The sequence below is a fragment of the Ambystoma mexicanum genome, chromosome 9 (genome assembly GCF_040938575.1).
Source record: "Ambystoma mexicanum isolate Mex_15411 chromosome 9, UKY_AmexF1_1, whole genome shotgun sequence".
NCBI classification, from domain to species: Eukaryota; Metazoa; Chordata; class Amphibia; order Caudata; family Ambystomatidae; genus Ambystoma; species Ambystoma mexicanum.
In genome coordinates, this window is record NC_090931.1 from 252046506 (window position 1) to 252066982 (window position 20477).

General features: G+C 45.0%; 1 protein-coding gene across 3 annotated transcripts in view; it reads left to right on the forward strand.

Moving 5' to 3' along the window:
- The window catches only part of TMEM218 (transmembrane protein 218), a 120563-nt gene that overhangs the window by 4663 nt on the left and 95423 nt on the right, over window positions 1-20477 (forward strand). Inside the window, exons 2-3 of one of the 3 annotated variants that reach the window (XM_069614556.1) lie at window positions 1101-1221; window positions 18774-18804. The exons of 1 other annotated variant lie outside the window; for it this stretch is intronic. The gene's annotated coding sequence lies outside the window, so the exon portion shown is untranslated. The remainder of the gene's footprint in view (window positions 1-1100; window positions 1222-18773; window positions 18805-20477) is intronic. One more of the 3 variants, XM_069614555.1, reaches the window with a different exon arrangement.

The following is a 20477-nucleotide window of genomic DNA, read 5'->3' on the forward strand; positions in this document are numbered from 1 at the left end:
CGTAATACCAAAGCGCAGGTCGCTAACAGTAAACATGAGGAAATTCGGAATCAAAGGCACGTCGTAGTGAAGAGCAGAGGTCGGAACCCGGAGACAGCAGTTCAGGGACCAGAAACCATTGAGCAAGGAATCGGGGAACTTACTTCAATCAGAAGCACTCACTGAATGGAGTTCATGCTTCTTTATGCTCTGGACTGAGCGCTTGGTATGATGACTTAAGTGTGTGTGTGACAGTGGTCGCGCTTCAAGTAACCATGGCAACAGTTGGGGCATGCAATAGACTTGAAAAGTTGCGCCACTTCAGGCCGCAACATTCATGCAGGCTCCATGACAACCGGCAAGAGCGTCTTATATGCTTTTTGGGAGTTTTCCATTTAAGGAAACTGTGGAGATCTGCGCCGGGAACTGGAACCGTGACAGTATCCTCCCCCAAAGGAGACAACACCCCTTTAGTAGCGTGAAATCGAGCCAACAAATCAGGAGCAGGAATGTTCCCACGAGGTTCCAGGTCCGTTCCTCCGGACCGTAGACCTTGCAGTCCAGGCCAGCGAGGCTGGCATAAAAACTTGCTTCCTAATTTTATATGTTTGATTCTTGAGGATCTCAATAAGGCTACTAGCTGCACTTTGGCAACTATATCTCCGACATTTACATCTGTGGCTGCCAATCTGGCCCCATGCAAACGCTGCTCGATAACGTCTTGCCGATCGGAGCCGTGGCTTACCACTGAGCTTAAACAGAGAAATAAAACATCCTACACTAGAAAAGCAATGAAAAAAAAGATAAATAAAGAATATATACAGAAAAGATGACATATATATTAAACTTTTTTTCCCCTTTTCTTTCACCTTTTCCTTATATTATTTCATTTAATTCCTTATTCATCATTCAAACTCTTATCAATGAATTTCAGTACTGCAATTATTAGACCTGACTTTTCCCCCATAATTGGCCAATCCCACCACTCATTGCGACTCAACGTACTTTCACCCATAGCATACTTTGGTAAATAGAATTGTCTCGTTTCTTTCAATGGGCCGCAAACTGTTACCCAGTGGCATAGCGTCTCCATCAGATCTTTCTCCTCTTTCTCCTTACAGAAGCTACATGCATCATCTTCAATGCCTGGCATCTTCCGAGCCCACACAACTTCACCAGTTGGTATGCAATTAACTCTACATCTGAGAAGCACATCAGAATAGTACTGTGATGAACATTTCTGTAAGTAACTTGGAAGGGAGTTCAGGCACTTCCTTTCTAATGATCTTGGACAACTCAATTTCTCTTGGTCACATATTTCTAACATATTGACCCAGTCCCTATCTTGCAATTTTTGTTTAACGTTGATAGGATTTGCCTCTAGGGCATACGGACTGGTATCCTGTTGTTGCAAAATCCTTTCTATCTTTGCTTTCCACTGAATTAAATATTTATCAGATTTGTTTTTGGTTGAATCAAAGATTGCAAAGGGGATAATGTCTGTTTCATACCTGCACTTCCTATATAAAGCCACTGATTTCCATAGAACCAAAGATTCCAGGGATTGTAGCTTTAGTTCTTGTCTGATGACACATATTGGCACTGCATTTGGAAGTTGCAGCAGTGGATGCCAAAACTGACCCTCTAATGTCTCCCATATTTCTCAGGGTATATGTAGTATGGCTTCCGAACCATAGGTTAATACTTGCACAATATTCTGTTGATAAAAAGACAGGGTTGGAATCATTGTAAATCGCCCAAATTTGCTATGGAAGATTCTTCCCTGGATTATTAGGGTGGTCAGTTTGCATTTCAATTGCATATAGTGTCCCTCATACTTCTATTTATCACCACACCCAAGTAGGTCATTGTTTCCACCACTTCCATGGTCTCGGTCTCCATTCTCCAAGTGAACTTCTCTATCTTCTTTTTATGGGCCGATTTTCATTACCAGTATCTTGGACTTTATCACGTTCATCTTCATGCCATTTCCCCTTAAATATAAATTAAATGCATGAATTCTGTGCTGTAGACCAATAGGTGTTAGGTCTAAAAGACCAGGTCATCTGCAAAAAGTTTCCAAGGTACCGGCGTACCATATTCAGGGGGGAAGGCATTGACCTCTCTCTGTGCATCAGCTAAGTCAGCAATATACAGACAGAATAAAAACGGGGCCAAGGCACATCCTTGCTTCAACCCTCGGTAAGTATTTTTTGTGACAGGTGTCTTTTGCCCGAGAGTCAAATCCGCACTGAGGTGTTTGTGTACAGCGCCTCTATTGCCTCTACCAAATCTTCTGGGCAATTCCATGCTTCTAATTTAGCCCAAAGCTTCTCCCTTATGACTCCATCGAACGCTTGTTTGAGATCAAGAAATGCAAGATATAAGCAAGTGTTTGTTTCCAGGTCTTTCTCCTTCAAGATATGAATCATGAAGAGATATAAAGGAGTGCCGACGCCCTTGACAAACCCAGTTTGTCTTGGACATAACATACCACTTTTCTCAGCCATTTTCTCAGATCTCGCAACAGAACCATTGCAAACAATTTTCCAATAGATTCTAGAAGGGCGATAGGGCGGGCGTTTTTCGGAACCAACCTATCCCCTTTTTTGAAGATTAGTACAATATTTGCTTCCCTCCATGCTGCTGCTATCTTTTTATTTATCATGATCTGGGCAAAGACCTGGCAAAAATTTGCTCCATTTAAAAAAGAATGTCTTAAGTTCCTGGTTGGATATGCCGTCGGGCCCCTCCGCTTGAGATGAGCTCACATGTTTTATCATTATTTCTGCATCTAGACCATCAAATGCAAAACTCCAATTATGAGGAATTGAAACTCCTCTCCTTCCATCCAACCCGGGTCTGCAAATAAAGTTGTGTAATGAGCTATCTAGTCCGATTCCAAAACCATGCCAATAGTAAGACTCGGTCTAAGGGCACCATCGTTATTGATTAGGTCCCAAAGATTTCTAGTGCTCTTCTCACAAACCACTCTTAGCATGTTTTTGGCATTGTTTTGGGCTCCCATACTCTTAGTCCCAATGTACCAGTTTCTGTACTGCTGTTTGGCAATCCTAATTTTCTCATTTATTTGCAACTTAACACCCTCTTTGTTTGTTCTTCTAATGGACGCCGTCAACAATTTTCTCCTCTTAACCAGGGATTGATCGTACCAATGTTTCCGGCCCCCTCTTTTAGGCCTCTTACCATTGCCCTGTACACCCACTTCTTGGAGGATCCCTTGATATTCCACCAGGGAGAAATCGGCTAGAGCAGAGTGCCTTTATCGACTTAGAAACAGCGTCACATCCTGTTTTAGTGTAAGGCGATTTCGTCCCCTTTTAATTCCACCTCTCCCATTTTAACCCTTTCTTCCTCCCCTCATTATTTCTTAAGGAGATCGCCAACAGGCCATGGTCACTCAGTTGCTGTGGCATGATCTTAAATGTCTCCACTTTCATTCTAAGATTTCCGGAGACGAAGCAAAAGTCGATGCATGATCTCTGCTCACCGCGTTTCCAAGTACACCTCATGGTGTATCCCGCACAGTTTGTCCATTTAACATAAACATATTCCTTGCTTTCATTGCATTCATCCACTCCTTTTCCCTTGCATTCCATTCGTTCTTACACAGTGAATGTCCTCTTTTACTTAATAATTTGAAGTTTGTCACCACAGATGAGATTAACATTGTCCTTCTCCCACATCATTTCATCCAATACTTTCCACAAACTTAATTTCCTTACTCATTTCACCTGCCAATAGATGTTGATCATGAGCATCGGGCTAAGAAGGACTTCTGCTTTTGTTCTGAAAGCATAATCTGTACATAAGGATTCAGGCATTTAACATTCGTAATAGTCCAACCTGAGTCAACTTTCACAAGAGTCAGGAGGCCGGAGTATAGTCGGCTGGTTATCCCCTATGGTGCTGGGATTAAAGATGCTGCATACCCATCAGACACTGGCGTGGCCATTAACCAGGTTTCCTGGAAGCATAATAGATTACATTTTTCTAGTTCCAGGGTTCTTTCAGTAAATAAAGACCGAAACCGGCCACCACTCAAAGCACTATATACCCAAGACCATGAATCTTCTGGCACAATTTGCCCCTTTTTTCCTATCTTTTAGCATCTCCCTTACTATTCTGATTGTCAATTGTAAATTTCAAGGATTTCAGATTTTCCCTCCTGGGCAAAACAGTTGTCACTTCGGCAATACTTTGGTTCTTTTGAGGGGATTCCCCTTTGGGCTTCTTGCTGATTTCCCTCTGCATCGTTACTTCACTCCAGTTCTCTCTTATCCGTTCCTGAAAGTCGCTCACTTCGTAGCCTGAAAAAGAAATGTATCTGTCAGGAATAGGATTAGGTGCCTCTTGGCTTACGCTACCAGATGGAGTATAACCCAATTCGTTTTTTTATCCAAAACAAATTCCACGATGTTAATATCTCTTGTGGTAATCTGATGCATTGGCACGATGCAATTCAGTAAGCAAAGGCAGTTACTTCTATTAAGAACTGGTGAATCTGTGCTTCCCATGATTCTTTCCACATATAATTTAAAGGTAACTCTCTGGGGGCTCATGGCGTTTTCCTTTTTTTCGCCTTTATTGGTCTTTGCAATGGGAAATTTGGAATTTTCCCTCAGCCTCAATCTTATTGCCCACTCTTCTTCTCTCAATTCCGTGGGATCTTTTGCAACTGGCCCCTTTCTCTTGTCCTACATTGTTCTGAAGGGTATTAACCCTTGCATTATCCTTTGATTTTATATTATTCTTCTGAAGTAGTTTTATAATTTCTTCCAGTTGGTTCTCAATTTTTGCCCACTCAGAGTTACTTATGTCTTTCCACCTTTCGTCATCTTCCACCCTTTCGATTTCTTCTATGAGATCGCTAAAATCGATTCCTGATAGATTGATGATTTCTTCATCCACCGCCTCATTGCCCCATTACTTTGCTTTTCCACGATCACCAGTTCTTTCCTTGCCCTTTTTGGCTCGGGTTTATCACTTGCTGGGGGAGAGGTTTCTTAAAAACGCTCTTGAGCCATTTGATTTCCTCTTTATATTTGATGGTATGTTCTTAGTTTTCTTCTTGTTTTGCCTGGATTTCTTATTTGTAGTGGGCACCGTGCTATGTCTGGCTTTATCGTCCATTGCCTTTGAAACTCTGACCAAAGGGAAGACATTTCCATCCTTGGGCATCATTGGCGTACTTTCTTTTTGAGATGCCGCCTTGCCCGATACTTTTGGATCCAGTCGCACTAGGTCTGTTGTTTGGGAATCACTTTGCGTATTTTTCAGACTCTGCAGCATCTTAATTTGAGCCCTCATCCACTCGCCATCTAACAGCAGGGCCACCATCATAGATGTCTTTTCCATTGTCTCCCTCCGCACCAAATTGCACAGGCGATTTTGCCAGTTATTAGAGGTCTCTGCCTCTTTGCCCATCCTCACCTCCATCGTAGTTGCCAAGATCTCCATCAGTTTGTTCGATAGTCTGATGATCAAGGTAGATTTATCCTGGAGGTTAGTTGTTATAGCCTCGTAGAGTTGGCAGGCCATCATAAATTGTTTGAGGTGGGACCAATCCTCAGATCCCAAAGGAGGGTTTCCCTTCAAGTTTTTCCTTACACAATCACAGCATTGGTGGGGCGATCCTGATGATAGTGTGGAGGAGCCTTGAGATGATGTAGTGTTATTCTCTTCCAAAACTGAGTCTCCACCTTGAGAGCCAACCGAGCTACAGATCTGTCCCATTTCCTGTGGAAACACCTCTTAAAAGGTGGTTTCAGATGCATCTATTGGGGTCTGAGACAAGACATTCCCTGGCAGGCACTCCTTACCCTCCTTATTTTTTTCTCCTTGTGGGGAGGCCCCCTTTGTTTCCCCACTGCCTTTCAGTTTACCTTCACGCAGGCTGTTTATTCTGATTTCTTCCGCCTCCAGTTCTGCTCTCAAATCTGCTTGCTTTAGGGATTCACCCAAAATGTTCAATTGTTCAATCTCTCGCCGTGCAGGCTAAGTCCCAGCCTAGTATTCCCAATTTACAGGAAATGTGTGACTCTCTTTTTTTAATGATTAGATAGTTAAAATTCGAGAAGGCATTGTCACATCCTGCCCGTCTCCTTCTCAAAATCTCCCCTCTCCTTTTAATGTTATTACTGTCGCCGAATCGGTTTCGCAGTGGTCTTCTTTCACTGTGTTCTCAGAGGTGGAAGTACTGGTTGTGCTCAATGGCCTTAAATCTGCATCCACTCAGGATTCGGTTCCACTATCTATACTTAAAGATATCTCTGGTGCTATTGTGGTATGACTTAAGGCTGTCAATGACTCCTATGCCTCCGAGATCATTCCCGACAACCTGAAACATGCTCTTGTCATTCCTCTGTTGAAAGTCTGGTCTCGATCCGGCAGTGTTGTCTAATTTCCACCCTATCTCTTTACTCCCTTGTTTGATGAAGTTGTTGGAATCTTTGGTGTCCCCTCTTCTTAGTACTTTTTTTGGAATTGTCTTAACTTCTTGGATCCATTTCAATCTGGGTTTCGTCCTGGAAGGGGGACAGAGTCGGTCTTAGTCTCTGTTGTGGACGATTTGACTTGTCTGGTCGACCAGGGTGGGGTGGGAGCTCTGATTTTGTTAGATTTATCAGCAGCCTTTGATACCATAGACCATCCCACCCTGATCTCCCACCTCTCCACTGCTGGCATCTCTGGCCAAGTACTAGCTTGGTTCTCTTCTTTCCTGACAGGACGCTCTCAGTCTGTATCTCTTCCAACTTTTTTACTCTCAGGTGTTCTCTCTTCTGTGTGGGGTTCTTCTCTGTCGCCCACTTTGTTTAATCTATATATCCAACCTCTTCTGGCTATAATCCAAAAGGCCTGCTATCTTATTCCTACGCCGATGACCCCCAAATCATTGTGCGGTTGGATCTTGCTAAATCTGAATCGGCAGGCCAATTGAAAGTTTTTTTATTAGCCATTGGTGAGTGGATGGCGAGAAATTGGCTCAAGCCAGAGGTGTTGGTAGTGGGTATGACCACTCCTTCTTTGGTTTGGACGTCAGAGTTTTGCCTGCCGAGTCCTGGTCCTTTTCCTCACCCGGTCTCCTCAGTGAAAGACTTGGTTAGGCATTCAAATCTTGGCCTCTCTTTCTATGGCTGACCAGGTCTCTCAAGTATGCCAAAAAGCTCATTTCAAGGTACGGACTCTTGGGAGTCCTGCCGTGTATGCCTGGTAGTTTTCATGCCCCTGTTGTTTCCCCCTTAGTCATTAGCAACATTGACTATTGGAATGCCCTCTACCTAACCATCCCAAAACATCTCTTGCAGCGTCTCCAGCTACTGCAGAATTTGGCTGCCAGAGCCGTTCTTCGCCCCCCCCTGGGCTGCTCACATGACTCTGTTGGTGAAGCATCTCCACTGGCTCCCTGTAGAGCAACGTATTAGGTTCAAAGTGTTGTGTATAGTACACAAGGCCTTCTAAGGTTTAGGTACTCAATTTCTTCAGAAGAAATTTAGACTGTAAATACCTTCCAGGTCATTACATTCACAGAATCTGAAGACCATACAGTCCCAAGGGTCAGGCTTGTCCGTATGGGTGGGCGTGCTTTCTCTATGGCTGCTGCAAAGGCCTGGAACCAGCTTCCTTTCCCTTTGCACAGAATCAAATCTCATCTATTGTTCCATCGAGCGCTTAAGACTTTTCTTTTTTAGCTTTTTCCTGTGGATTGGACAGATATCCCTTTTAGCTCAGCGCCAAGATGCCTTTGGGCTGATGTTGCACTCTACAAGTTTCCTTAAGATGTGATAAGTCCACTAAATAGAACTGTCTGCCCTTTCGCAACCTCATGTCCAAGATAGCGTTAACCTCTTATTCCTCATCACCATCTAGCTCAACCGGGAGCGGACAATCGGGAAGCGGGCAAACATGGCTTAAGGAGAGATAGGTGGAACACAGGATGGACATGCCATGCATCAAGTAGCCGTAAGCGAAGTGCAACAGGATTGATGACCTGGAGTACCTCGTATGGACCACCGTAACGTGGCAATAGTTTACGCGTACCATGTATTTTCAGGTTTCTGGTCGATAACCAGACCTTCATTCCAGCTCGATAGACTGGAGCAGTGATGCAGCACAAATCCGCATATTTCTATGCGCGGTCCTGTGCTGGAACTAAATGTTCCTTGACTGAGTCATTTAAGGTCACAAGATCCCTAACGGAAACGTGAGCAGCAGGATGCTCAGAGGGAAGAGGAGCTTCAAGGGGGATCGATCAGGGGTTTTGTACATATTAGGCGTAAAAAGGAGAGGAGCCAGTAGAGGAATGGACAGAGTTATTCAGCGGAAAAAAAGGACATTTAACCAGGACTCTTGGTACTATCCGCAAAGACAGCACAGATATTGCTCTAAAGTGGCGTTTAGCCTCTCAGTTTGCACATCAGAGGATGATAGGCACTGGAATATCGATCCTCGATGCCTAAGGAGGAAGTCGAGGCCCACCAGAAGTTTGAAGTAAACTGAGTCCCCCTGTCAGAGACAATAATGGAAGGTAATCCAAAGAAAAGACATGTTTGAAATACTGAGCCTCCAAAACCGCAGCAGAAGGCACCCCGATGCAGGGTACAAAAATTGCTAACTTTGTGAAATTGTCAATGATAACCCATATGGTATCATGGATCAGTGAAATCTCAGCAATGAAGTACATTGATACCATATACCAAGGCTTGTGAGGAACGGGAATAGGGCGTAAGAGGCCCACTGGTTTCTGTGTCTGGCTGTTACACTATACACAGATAGAATACCTTGCAATATAATCGATAACATCTCGTGACATGGTAGGCCACTAAGACCATCTGCATCATTGCATGGCACATAGACGTGACTCGGAATGAATATTTTGTCTTGAATGTACGGCAACCCATTGATCATATGTGCTTTGATGTCCTCCACTTCTGCAGGATGGGCAAGAACCCAGGACTGGATCTTATCTCCGAGTGACCTGTGCGGTGTACACCCGCAAGCCACCTGGTGGAGAAGCAAGAAGGGTTGTGCAATTCCCGGCGAGGAATCATCAACTCCCAGGCGAGAGAGGGAGTCTGCCTTGGTATGGAGAACGGCAGCCCTATATGTAATAACGAAATCAAAAAGGGGGAAAGAAAATGCCAGCGTGCTTGTCTAGCAGATGAACACCTCACCGATTTCAAAGCAAGCATTTTTCGGTGATCTGTAAAAACGGTAACCTTATTACATGCTCCCAACAAATGATGGCGCCACTCAGTGAAAGCATCCTTAATGGCCAGAAGTTCACGTTCTGTGACAGTATAATTCCGTTCAGAAACAACTGTGAGCTTACACAAATAGAAGGCCATGGAATGTGTTGTACCAGCACCACGATATGTATGGGAAAGGACAGCCCCAACAACGTCAGAAGCATCAGCTTCCACTATAAAAGGTAGCATAGGGTCAGGGTGTTGTAGCACAGAAGCAGAGGTTAACACTGTTTTAAGACGCTCAAACGCTTCTTCGGTGGTTGGGTTCCATCTAAAAGGCGATTTAGGAATTGTTAGGCTGGGTAAAGGACTAACGATAGAGGATAAAGAATGAATTAACCAATCAAAGACTGTAGAGCTTTTAGTTTTAGTGAACAAGGAACGGGCCAATCCAATATGGCCTTCACTTTTGAGTGACACATCTTGACTCCTTTATCCGTAATGTTAAAGCCCAAAAATTCGACATCAGTCGTGTGAAAGACCACACTTTTCCTCCTTGGCATACAAGTGATGTTCCCTCAGTCTCTAGAACCGAACGGACATGTGCAACATATTGTTTGATGGATTCTGAAAAAATCAGGATGTCATCTAGATATATGACCATGTACTGGTCTGCTATGTCCTGAAATATGTTGTTCATAAAGTACTGAAAAGTGGTGGGAGCGTTACATAGCCCTAAGGGCATGACCAGGTATTCATATAGGCCATAACAGGTTGAAAATGCGGTCTTCTAGTCGTCCATTTTTCTAATCCGCACTAGATTATAGGTGCCACACAAATCCATTTTAGTAAAGATGGTGAAGGAACCTAGTTGATCCAACATGACCGAGATTAGTGGTAGCGGGTACTGATTCTTCACGGTGATGGCATTCAAGGCTCTATAATCAATACAGGCCCCGAGGTCTCCGTCGTGCGAATGAAAAATAAGGGAGAAGCAGCGGGAGAACTAAAAGGACAGATTAATCCATTTGTGAGGGCTGAGTCCAGATATTTTTAGAGAACACAGTCTTCCTTTACAGTGAGTGAGTATACACGACCAGAAGGGATTTTTGAACCAGGAAGCAGATCAATTGGACAATCATGAGGCCGGTGAGGAGGTAGTTGTTCGGCTCTGGCTTTATCAAACACATCCATATAATCCCTGTAATGGGCAGGGATTGTGATGTCGGTAAATTTAGTTATGGCACCAATCAAGGAAACCGCTTCAAGAAAGGCCACATAGGGGGAATTGAGAAAAACAGTATCAGAACTGAAACAAGAATATTGACAATGTTTTGATAGACTGGATTACTCGAGAGGTCACATTTTTATGTGTGGGTTGTGTTGTTGTAGCCACGGGATCCCCAAAATAACTTAGTATTGAGGGGCCGAGATTAGATCAAGATAGCTGTTATTGGTGTCCTTAGGTGGCAGTCATCATGATGACGGGGATTTGTTTGGTCACCAACCCTCAAATTAGAGCAGTACCATCGACAGCACTAACCATTTCGAGCTGCGCTTTGCGTACAGCTGATCTGTTGGGCATAGGTAATATTCATAGAATTCCCACTGGCCCCAGAATCCAAGTCCACTCGAGTCTGGATGTTTAGATTGTCAGACGATGTCAAAGAGACAGATGAACAGGTAGTAAGGTTGCCGGGGACAAGGAGTCCAAAGGATCAAAACTCGACTGAGGTTTTCCCGGTTTCCGCAATGTCTTCTTTGGGCAGTTATGCAAGAAATGGTCTGCTGAGCCACAATACATACATAAATTAACGGAACGTCTACGTTCCCTCTCCGCAGTCGACTAAGGACCACGTACAGCGCCGATTTGCATGGGTTCGCTATCCGATGGAGTAGTGGCAGGAGTCTCCAATCTTGTGGGAGGAACATGTAGGACTTTTTTTTTCGCCTTTGCGTTCCGCCCTAAGAGCATATATCTGGAGGATCAAATTGAGTAGTTCTGGGAAACCCACGGGCACTACAGGAACTGTGGCGATAATATCCTTTAGGTCACCTGACAACCCTCTATAGTAGACAGCTGCCTTCTTCTCTTCTGGCTATCCTGTTTCTGCAGCCAACTGGTTGATCTTTGACAAATAAGTTAGCAAAGGGGCATTAACCTGTTTTAGTTCCAGAAAGTCTAGCTCTGTGGCTTGAGTTTTGTACCGAGTGTCAAATGCCCGGTTCATGGCGTTGATAAGGGCATCACAGTCGTACAACATGTAACTGTTGGATTCTAGTAGAGGGTTAGCCCAGGCTTCTGCCAAGGTAAGAAAGAACAAAGGCCCCTTTAGTGGTAGCGTCTGGAAACTAGGCAGGACGACAGAGGAAGTGTAGTTTCCACTGGTTAATAAATATACAATAGGTTTTCGGATCACCTTGGAACCTTTCGGGGGTGTCAATGGGAATTGGGTAGACCTCAATACAGCAACCAGATTCTGCTGCGGTATGCGGTACACCGGAGTTGACGCTGCAGCGAGTATTCTGAGTCGTGAGAGGATAGATGTGCCAGATCTTGTAGAGCATCCATTATATGATGGATATACGACTGAGCTGTGGTCATGTCAGAGCGTAGATCAGCGACTAATTGTAATAGGCTGGTCAGAGTATCAGCCACATCAATATTCAGGCTCCTTATTCTGTCAATACTCACGCAACCAGGGAACACTGAAACCCTCAAGGAACGGAGAAGATCCGTTATTAGATGTTACATGATCAGCCCAATGTGGGCCTCCGCTGAGAGGGCGTCCTTCCCTATGAACACGCCCCTATCTGAGGCCGAAAAGAAAACTTTAAAGACATTAAAAAAACTGGCCATGGCGGAAGACTGCAGCCCCTGTAAGGGGGCACCAGAGGCAGTTACTTATAGGCCACAGCACGGTTTATTTATTTATTTATTTGTTCAATGTTTGTCGGGTCCGTGTACCCGATTTAATTTATTTATTTCTGCAAGGTTGGGTCCGACCAACATTGCAGAAATAAATTAATTAATCGGGTCCACAGACCCGACAAACATCGACCAAATGAATAAACAAACCGTGCCATGGCGGAGGACTGTAACTGCCTCTGGTGCCCCATCGAAGGGGGCACCAGAGACAGTTACAGGCCACAGTCCAGTTTATTTATTTATTTGTTTGATGTTTGTCCGCTCCGTGGATGCGATTAATTAATTTCTGCAATGTTGGGTCCGATAGAATTATTGGACTTCTTAACTGTGCTGAATGCTTTACAATTTGCAACTTTAAAAGTTACTAATCATGCAATAAAAAAGTCCTTCATACTTTAAGATTGTGCTCGCATTGCGTTTCTTCAATTGGATTCACCTTTGGGTGATCAATTTTCCACATTTTATCTTTTGAATGGGATTATGCTTCTTTCATTACCACAGACGTAATGAATGTGTATTACAGAGATAAGCTGCCATATGTTTTGGGCACACTGCACAGGCAGCATCAACCATTACCAAAGAAGTAATGATTGTGTATTACAGAGATAAGCTGGCATATGTATTGGGTACACTGCACATGCTCAGGCAGCATCAATCATGCTTTGTACAGGACAATGCTGTCCTAAATTGGGAACAACCGGCATAGACATGTTGCTACAAAGGCATATTTTGGGCACAACCAACATGCCAATGTGTTACATCAGTGACAGTGCCGTCTTACACTGTGGACACATTGATCATTAAAATGTGTTGTGTTCTACAATGTTCTTGTCTGCTGTTGGTGACATGGAATGTACATGTTCCCCTTTAGAACTGATTGTAAACCTATGGCTTTTTGGGCCACTTTTCCTGCTGTAAAATGCCCCATTTCAGACCTATATTTGGAAAAAAATCTTGGGGGTGGAACCCCCGCAAACCCTCGCTAGATCGTTATAGCTTCTTCGCTACGCTCGGTCGCCCCCACCGTTTCAGAAAAATATCAACACATACACACTGGTGGAAGAAATCACGAGAAACTAACCTTTGATCACTGACCCTGACACCAAAAGCTATCTTTGGGACTGCATGGCTATCGCTGTCTGTGATGCTATTATGTCAAAGGTCACACACAATCGATTTTGAATATACTCCTTTGGGTGAAGGTGTTGACTTTTGGCTCGCCTGCCCACCGGGTGGCAAAAAGTTCATGCTTCGGCCAAACATTCAAAAAGGTTGGACAAGCCTGCTCTAGAGGTAATCAGCAGGTCATCCCCAAATCATCAGGGACAAACATGCAATCTCTATAAGTGTTCAGCAAGTCATCCTAAAATCAGCAGGAACGTTTTCTAAAAAAGGGATGATGTTAGCATATTCATTAAGTCATCCTAAGCTCATACCCAAATCATCGCCCACCATTCTGAGACCTTTGCTGATGACTTTAACAGTGTGATGACGTATGATTTTGTGGGAGTTACTTCTAGTGTAGTTCGATGATCATCGGATGACTCCAGAATGGTCTCTAAATTCATTCTTTTAGACCAGGGCTTGCTTAATCACTGGTAATTTCACCCACCACTACTTTCAACTCACCCAGCTTTGGAGAAAATTCTGTCTGCTATAATTTCTACAGCTCGAGAGCTAGAATGAGTTGTGGCCATTTCTACCTTTCACTCGCTGATATGAGAGCTCTTATGCCTTTAATGTTTCACGATCTTCTCTGCAACAGAGCAAGAAAAATCAGTATGAGGGTGCCAGAAAGGATGTTCACCAGCTGTGAAGTATTTACAGTGTTATCCAGTGCTTTACGTGGGCCAGGCCCCGGCAGTATTAAAAAAGTTAGTCTGAGCAGGGGCTCTGCTGGGGCCCCCCGGTCCCACCACGCCATGGCTGGTTATCATCTCACAGGAGCCGCGACGGGAGGTGAGACCCCCCCGCCCCGCCACCATGATTGAGTCAGACAACAGCTGTGACTGCCAGAAGTGCCAGCCACTCACAGCGTTGTGCAAACTGTTTGAGCGTTGTTGTGGCTTGCTGGCATTTCTGTCAGTCACAGCTACCTGCAGACAATGCGCAGCATTTCAAAACTGGAACTTCCTCTGGCGACCTGTCGTGAGGTTCACCAGAGGAAGTTAAAAGTCCTAAGCCAGCCCTGATAAAAGGGTGCGCGGCGTGCACCATTTTGGATTTCCATACCTTCCACACAGACACCGGACTCCAAGCCCCTGCTGAGACGGATGACTACCATCCGACAGGAGTGCACCCGACGAGGGAGAAGAAGCCACACATCCACGGTAATTCACTGCTGCCTCACTGCCACTGGATTTGCTGTTGCTTGTTGCAGTTTGAACTGGTCGAGGCAAACTTCTCACATCAGTGTGTTTGCCTCAACCAGCTTAAACTGCGACACATCTGTTGCTCTCTCTTCCCTCGCTTTCTTTATTTCTTTAATCCCCCCCCACCCCCTCGATTCGCAAAACTTGTTTTTCTTCATTCGGATGCCTTTGTGCCCACCGCTCGAATTGCACAGTTCCGCTGGTCAGGGTTGGGCTGGGCCATAAAATTTTCTCGGGCACCAATGGAAAAAGTGGCCAACGGTTGAAAATGGCTATCCATTCCTTTGTGACACTGTGAATAGTAACCAAGGTGGAGTTTTTGGACAAAGTGTGATGCAATTGTGCATTTTAAATAATGTCCTATCTGCCACCATTGGCTCTCGGTGCCAGTTTTGCCCCATGTGCCCTTCAGCACCCAGTTCTCCCCCCAACCCCCTCATTTGTCCCCAAGTTCCCAGCTCTGCCCTATTTGCTCCTCAGTGCCAGCTATTCTCATTTTGCACTCGTGGACCAGTTCTGACCCACCGACCTCTCGTTGCAAGTTCTGTTGCCCTTATGCCCTCAGTCTGAGGTCTGTCCCATTAGTCCATCATTGCCTTGTTATGCCCCCATTTTTCCCCCCCAGTGTCAGGTTGTGCCCCGATTTGCCCCTCAGTGCAGTTCTCTGCCCACATTTCACCATCAACACTAAGCTCTGCCCTCTTGACTGTTTCTTGTAAATTCTTGTCAGTTTTGCACTCACAACCAGCAATAAGAATGTGTAGCATGCAGCTTGGTCAAGGATAATTCTTCTTCTTACCTTAAAGTTAACATTGTACTGTGCATTGTGTTATACAAAGATGCAGCACTTCATTTTCAGCTCATATGCTCATGCACTAAAAAGGATTGCTGCCATCTCAGTGCGTTTGAAATCATTATTGCGCTGGGGATATCCAACTTTGTTGTTGCCTATGCAAATGTTGTTGACAAATGTGAGCTCTCAAGAAGGACTTCCATGTGTGAGGAAATGGGTTTCTTTCTCTCCTATCATAAGTGTTCAGCTATAACTGTTAGGACATAGTACAAATAAACATAATTTTGAATGGCATTATTTGATTGGGAAAGGCTTTAAAAGTTATCATTCGCAGCTCCTTTGCGATGTAGACTTTTTGTAAACGGCCGGTGTCACTAGGCCTCCCAGATTGCTTTGCTATCCCAGGTGAAAACGTGAATGCGTGCATTGCATTTTATTTAAACACGGTTTATTGCTGATAATTCCTCATTGGAGAAGTATACTGACCGACTTCAACTGAGTTTGGTTTATTTTTCAAAAACTATTTTTGCAGCCATGGCAAAATAATTGCCATACCTGCCTATTTTACTTCCTAGAATCTTTCACCAACCTAGTTGCCTGTGCTATAAAAACATACTACGACCTTCTTTACGGCCACTAACTCCCCCCCCCCCCCATCCTCGGCTATTGAGTGTGTAAGGTTCCATGTGTTAATAACCCCGCAAAGAAATATTGCCATACAAAAATATCGCCATATTTGTTCTGCAATATTAAGCCATAGAACCTGCGGGGGACACCCCTGAAACCCCCATATTGTTTTAATGGATCGGGGGATTACTCCGGTCCCGATAACCCCATAAATGATCCCCACTAATAATATTGCCTATGGCCTTCCCCCACAACCATAAATATGGCGATATTATGGGTGGGGAGAAGAGAATATGGATGACCTGTTGGTCTCGAAACATTTTCTCAGTTGAAATGTCAATGAATCTTCAAGTTGGGTCTGGACAGTAGGCACACCATCTTGTCCACCGCTGTGATGAGGCAAAACAGCCATAACACAATTCAGGGCTCCATAAACCTGGCAAAAAAGGTTACTTTTTCCACTATGCTATGGAAAAAGTGTAAAATGCGAAGTTTGCAAGCGCTCCCTGTGGAGTCCGCCTGCTTTTTGGACTTGATAAAAGCAGAAGGTGTCCAGAAGAATCCGGATACATTGCTTTAACGCCAGCTTGAAAATGTCATTCTGGCCTTAAAGTACATGGAGGTGCACGTTCGTGGCAAGCTAACATATTCCCCCTCAGCCTCTTTCTTTCTTGCCTCTGGAAACCCCTGTCCTCCTTTCCCTTTGTCATGGCACTCCTAAATTACTCTGCTTTCCATGTGGGGCATTGGTCAACTCCTAAAATAAATGCAAGTAAGAGTCCTCTGCTAGCATGAGGGCAATATGTGAGTAAATCAGTGTACTGTGAATGCTTGCACTCCCATTGCTGAACCTATGAAAGCGAAGGTCTTGCGCTGCAGTAGTAAGCACCACAAAACCATATCACCCACAGCTGGTAGTTCTTGTGGTAAATCGAATATATGAAAGGTATTGCATGGCTCAAAGCTGCTGTTAAAACATAATCAATGAAGGTGAACTTTCCCAGATGCTGGCATCAATGGAAACTCTGTGCCTTCTCCATGGATTTTAAGGACTTTTGTGGCAAAAGGTGCCCTGAAGCATTTAGGGCTTTAGTTGCTTGCATGGAAACGCTGCCTGCAAGTAATGCAGATTGTGAAAGGGGCTTCAGTGCCACGAATGTAGTTGCTTTGCTAAAGCGAGCATCTCTCCATGTGGCCACTATTTCTTCATGTTTATGGCTGAAACGTAATGGCCCTCCAGTAAAAGCTTTTAAGCCATTGTCCTTTGTGTAACGCTGGCTGGCAAAAGGGAGACGAACAGTTGAGCAAAGGCACTGTGAGCAACCTCATGTGTTTAATAACTTGAATGCACCTGCTAATGCACCTCAACACCTAACCTTTTGTCAACGGCCCCAGTTAAGGGTCCAATAAATAATTACATTGAGCTTTGATTGGTTATACTTTAAGGCATGTAGCAAGCAGTCTGTGGTACGATATGTACTTGGTAATGTAGGCCGGACAATTTTTGCATGTTCGTCTTTAGGCCATGCCCATACCTTCTTAAGCCACACCAATCATGCAAGCCATGCCCCCAAATGAGCCCCCCCCGCTCAATTTCTTACCCCACTTAACCGCTTAAGTGCTAAGGATGAGCTATCACGTCCTCAGAACTACGTTTGCAGTTCAGAGAATGAGATAGCTCGTCCTTTCTAGTACTTGTTTGTGTGATCGCTGCACAAACCCTAAATCCAACCTCTGGGCTATGTGACAAGGAGGTTCCTCCTTATGGCCCGGGGGTTGGATTTCATTCAGTATCGCGCCAGCATGCGTAATGCACGCTGACGTGACACTGAATGTAATTTCACTCGCTGCAGCCTTTTTGGCTGCAGCGAGTGAAGGTGAAAGTAACGTTCTCCCTATCTCTGGTATTTCCATGCGATTTTGATTGAGGGAGGTATCGTTGGAAAGGGGAGACTCTCCCCTTTCCAAGGACCCCTACCTTTAAGAATTGCTTGGCATGGATTGCTCGATTCCCCACCCAGCAATGCCACTAGACCACCAGGGATCATTTTTGAAGTGGGGGGTGAAGGGGCCGCTTAGTATATAAGTGGCCCTCTTCCCCTCCAGCCCCCAATGCATGATTCATTACGTTTTGCCCATCTGGGGGCAGATGGGCATACTAATCTGCCCCTAGGAAAGGGCCAAACGAAAACATTTAAAAAGTACTTTTTTTGTTGGGGTTGTTCTGTCGATTGGGGGCGGGGGGGTCCCTAGACCACCAGGGATTTTGTAATATGAAACTGGGTTGACCCTCTTCCCCCTTACCTCAAATGGATTGGGGCATGTCATGTAGCCCTCCATGGTGGCAGATTGCCAGTGTAATCTGCCAATCTGCCCCTGGGAAGGGGTACATTTCTTTTTACTGGAGGTGGAGGGGGTCACTAGACCACCATGGATGGGAGTGGCCCTCTCCCACTCCTGCCCCAAATGGATGGGGCATGTCATGGAGCCCTCCCTGGTGGCAGTTTGCCAGTGTAATCTGCAAATCTGTCCCTAGGAAGTGGCAAATGTGTTTTTACTGGGGCGGGGGGGGGGGGGTCACTACACCACCAAGGATGGCTTGCATGAATGGAGGGTGGCCCTCTCCCCTCCTGCCCCAAATGGATGGGGCGTGTAATTTAGCCATCCCTAGGGGCAGATTGCTAGTGTAATCTGGCAATCTGACCCTAGGAAGGGGAAAATGTGTTTTTCGTTAGGGTGTGGGGGTCACTAGACCACCAAGGTTGGCCTGTATGAAAGGGGTGAGGGTGATAGGAGCTTGATAGTTTGGATTTGTTTTTGCTGGGCTGACCACAGATAATTAATGTTTTTTGTTTTGTTTACAGTTGTGGCAGTCTGAAGATTTTGCTGGCTTATGTAAGTAGTATGAAATGTCCTTTTTGTTGTTATATATCATAGTTGGGGAGGGGGATTGTTAGTGTGGTTGGTGGGACTGTGGCTGAAGTGTCAATGGTGTGGCTGGGAATGGCTGGTGCAGAGGTAATGCCCAGGGAGCCCCGGAATCGTGTCCAACTCTTCCCGTAGGGAAAAGCTGTACCGCAGCCCAGCCAGAGCTCTGGGCTGGGTTTGGGGGACTGCCGACCCACATGGGAGACAAGCGTCCAAGACCATCAACCCCGACTGTCCTGGAACTCTGATTGGGCTGCGTAACAGTTTTTTTCTCTGGGGAGTGCAAAGAAGACATGGTATCATAAGTATGACACTGACACAAGAGATACAATTTCAAAACCTATATTTGGTTCGTGGGGTTTGAAACAACCCTACTTTTCACTATAGCTATGATGGGAGTAGCCTCTACCATCAAACACAGTCCTAGTCAGTCTCTGTGAAATCAAAATGGCCTATACTAACAAAACCTAATGCCTGCCCTATCTCTTATACAAAAATGGTGTAAAGGGGGATATGTATGATCAGTGTTATAACATAAAGAATCAAGATAGCTGAGCTATCTCTCCTTCCCACGTTGGAGAGCACGGAATAAGGTGGCCCCCCAAGGCAGGATAACACTCTGGCTAAGATTATCAAGAAGCAGTTCAAAGTCACTGGTTTTCCAGTTCACCAAAGTTCAATAAAAAATTCACATGGGTCTCCCTTTGTCGGGCTCGGACCAAGTTCACATATGTTTCCTTCTGTAGGTCTCGGACCTCTCAATAAATCATAGCTCAACAAAAAGTTCACAAAGGTCTCCCTCTGTTGGGCGTGGTCCCCTCAAAGCAAAAAGTACCGGATTCAATGTAGATCTCCTTCAGCCGGGCACTTGCAGGGATTCACTTCCCTAAGCTTCATTCACATTCGTTAGGGGTTCCCCTCCCCTAACTTATTTCACATTCTAGGTCTCCCTCAGTCGGGCTCGTACTGTTCACTGATGTCGAAGACTATCGAATGTGCGAGGCTTTTACTATGAACCTCCGCAGGACCACTTCGACTTTCACTTCGACTCTCCTTTTGTGTTATTTGCCCCAGTGTCTTCTGGTCTTGGTAGTTCTGTACCATAAGCAAAAGGTTTGAATCTTCCTCTTCAAGCATTCAAGTTTTCACTTCCTCTTTTGCTGCAGTTAATCTTCACCAATTATACAATTCAGAGTTCATTCACTTTGCGGCTTCAATTCAGGAGTCAAAGTTAATACTGCAAGCTTGGCTTTGCCTCCCCTACCCTGTCGTTCACCCCGGAGGGTCACTGGCATCCTTGAAACACAATGCAGTCTGGGATTTGGCTCTCTCCTGGTTTTTTGGAGGCAACAACCTTCTGCAGGGAAGGTTCATGGTTTCCCAGCCCTTTGTTATGGTCCCTCGATCGGTCGATCTGCTCCAGTGGGTTTACCTTTGCCCCAGAAGTTCTGCTCCTTCTTCTCGTGTTCCAGCCTGCACCAATTCTCATGGGTCTCCCTCAGTCAGACTCGGACCCTTTCGCTTTGCACAAAAGTTACATTTTAAAAAGTCTTTGGACTTCAAGGTCCACAATGCATCAGTATATTTCGCTCCCACGTCGCCAGCTCCCCAAAACGGCATTGTGCAGGTTCTGGGAGTTG